Genomic DNA, 3,466 nt, shown 5'->3' with positions numbered 1-3,466 from the left:
ACTGCAACGACCAAGCAGCTCTACCTTGAATCCTTGCGATCAATAAGCGAACTCTGCCTGAGTCTGATATCTCCAATACCTGGATCTGCATAAAATGTGTAGAAGTGTAGTATGAGTACACCACGGTCAGTACCTAGTAAGTATCAAGACTAACCTCGATGGAGTAGTTACTGGGTACAAGTCAAGACACCTACTAGACAAAATGACATGTGCAGTGTAGAATTATAAAGCTAATAATGAAGGCAAACATTAGTAAATGGCAACAAGAATCAACATTTGATATAAACAATATAGTAATAAGAACACCGTGAAAGTACCGTTGAAACTAGATAAGGAAAACAAATAACAACCAATTAATCAAGTCGTTCTAACACAGGTTTTGCTACAAAATTACTCTGAGATACCTCATCTCATAATCACAAATCACGAGTCTCAACCCACAAATCATATGCTCACGGCACCTTGTGCCCACATTTCTAATCACAACCGCACGGACAACTCATGTGCCAATATCTCAATCCGCCCAGCATGATCACAGGCTCATAATCACAATTCGCCCGGCGTGGTCACAGACTCACTATCACAATCCGTCTGGCATGGTCACATGCTCAATACTACAATCCGCCTGGCATGATCATAGGCTCAATATCAACATGAAAGCAGATAATACAAGAATACATAGGCATGCTCAATAAATGTTAAGTTTCGTACTCCTGAGCTAGTATAAGTGGCATGCTGTGAGTGTACTATTACAATCCAAGTCAACAAGTAATATCAAAGACATCGAGTAGTTCATTGAAAGCATCACAAAAAGTCACGTAAGGTGTATGGCATACACAAGGAGAATCACACTATCACACGAATATCACCAACAAAATGCCCCAGGCCATCACACATCATCCTTGACATTGCCACCCTTATCTCTCTAATAGCCACCCGTATCACTCCGTCCTGACAATATCATTAGCCACTGTATCATTCCGATAACCACCTGTATCACTTCGCCTTGACAATATCATTAGTCACTCGTATCACTCTGATAGCCACCCGTACCACTCCGCATAATAGCCACACTTATCGCTCCGCCCGTACAATAACACAATAGCTACCCGTATCACTCCATACAATCAACAACAGTGAGATGCCACCCTTATCCGCATAGCAACAACCAATCCACACAACAATTCACATGTGCTAACATCACAATAACACGACATATCAAATCGTACCACAAGTGCCCATAGGCCATAACCTTTCCAAAAGAACCAACAATACTAATATTTCCACAACAAATAGCCCACAGCTCAAGCACAATGTGTATAGAATCTCAATAACAACAAAATGAACGGGAAAGTAACTCAACAATGAACAACACCCCCTTTAACCACAACTTCAATTAAAATAGATTAATGACTTTCAATAACTTCAACTTCAATTAATTGCTTAAGGATAAACTCGATAATGAAGGTATTTCCATGAAATGACAAACTTTGTATTCTAGTGTATGAATGTCACGCCCCGACCTCAGGGAGCGCGATCGGTGCTCAACCGAGATAACCCGGTCAAGCATGCCTGCTAGATACTTTCTACCCGACCTTGCCCATGAATAGAGTGGACATGTATTCCATTATTTAAACATTGAGAGGATTTCATAATCAACAACAATTCCATTACCATTAGTTGCTTTATTTATAATTCCCAAAATATATTACCATTCATAGTTTGAAGTGGAACATGTGGTACAAATATAGAATTTCTAGTTTTGACTTTCCCAATACCAATATACAACCCACAACATGTCTACGGAGCCTCTAAGTACAACAGAAGAGTAGTATGGAAGTGCCGGCGACAAGGCCCCAGCTATACCTCAAAACTCAAAGTACAACATCAAGTGAGGTCAGGACCAAAACAGAGTAGGGCTCACCAAAACCTCCTGAATTGAGAGTAACTACTAACGAGGACCAAAGGTGCCCGCTGACGAACCACCTGCATCCATTGAAGATGCAACGCCCCCGGCAAAAGGGATGTTAGTACATATGGAATAGTACTAGTATGTGAAGCTAAATATCCTCTTTCGGAATATAATGCCAATATAAGAAGGGGAAAAACCATGGAAGTAGCAAGTAACAATCAATGATATCCAAATGCCAAGTTGAAACATAATAATATTTCAAAATACGAAAATAATAATATTTTTGGTTGGGAGATCTTTAGTACCGATACACCACGGTGTTTTTAGCATGAAGTCCGATCTCGGCCCGATCAGCTAAGCCGTCTCATCAGAGACATCCAATCACATCACAGTCACCACCATGTGTGCGGCATGGTGTCCGATCTCGACCCGATCGGCTAGGCCGTCTCACCACAATGCCGTGTAGATCGACATCACCCTATGCTAGCAATTATCTCATCCCAAATAAGGGGAATAATCTCATCACATCAATCTAATCCCAATAAAGGAGAATAATTTCATCATATCAATACGGGGATTTACCTTTCAATCACTCCTACACCGGCACATGTAGTTTCGGGGTTAGGTTGTTTCAACCTACCATTCCTCGGTGACTAACGATACTCCCAAAAACATTTTTGTTTTGCATACAAAGGAAACAGAAAGACAAATACCTCCACCTCATAGCCGTTTACACCATATATAGCTTCATTAGTACTTTCAACCACTCACAATATCATTATTTCATTGGATCTCTTGGCCATACATATGATTCTTCATTCATGGCACAGTGGTCGTATCTCATATTCCACACTTCCATTTCTTTACTTTCAAGGATCATCATCATAAACATCAACATATAGAATATTCCGAAAAGCAAAACTTTAGGTTGATTAGTAATGAAGGCTTTAAACACAATAGATTCCTTTCCAAAGAAGTGGAGAAAGATGATTGGCAATCGAAGTACAAGTTAAAATCATAAACGAGTGACACACCACTTATTCTTGAAATACTTTTTTCCAAAAAGGGCGATATATAATTTCAACTTATGAGTATGTAAGAACTCAAATCACATTAGAAATGCTTATAAAAAAGAGCATGGTAATTTACAACTGAAACAGTGGTTTAAATCATAAGTATTAGTTTAAAACAACCACATTTGAACATGACTCGAGTACATAAGCTTGTAGGCAAACCTATTTTCGGAGTCAATTTAGAACAGTTGAATCAAGGCTCATTTCATAATCTTTCACATATTATTTCATTCCATTGGCACCATTGGCCACAAGTATAACTTTCATTCTTGGCACGGTGGCCACATTTTATATCTCTAACTCACTTCTTTCACTTTCAAGCATCTTTATAGATTATCAACAATAAGAGCATTTGAAATCAAGGCCTTAAGTATATATATGAGCAATAGGAGTTTTTGGCGCATTGAGTATTCTTTCCAAGTTAAGCTTAATGGATTTTCATTTGAAACATGAATTGAAGTTATAACGCCTTAACACATAA

This window comes from Nicotiana tabacum, chromosome 14, assembly GCF_000715075.1.
Source record: "Nicotiana tabacum cultivar K326 chromosome 14, ASM71507v2, whole genome shotgun sequence".
Taxonomy (NCBI): Eukaryota; Viridiplantae; Streptophyta; class Magnoliopsida; order Solanales; family Solanaceae; genus Nicotiana; species Nicotiana tabacum.
Note: the sequence above shows the minus strand (reverse complement) of the source record.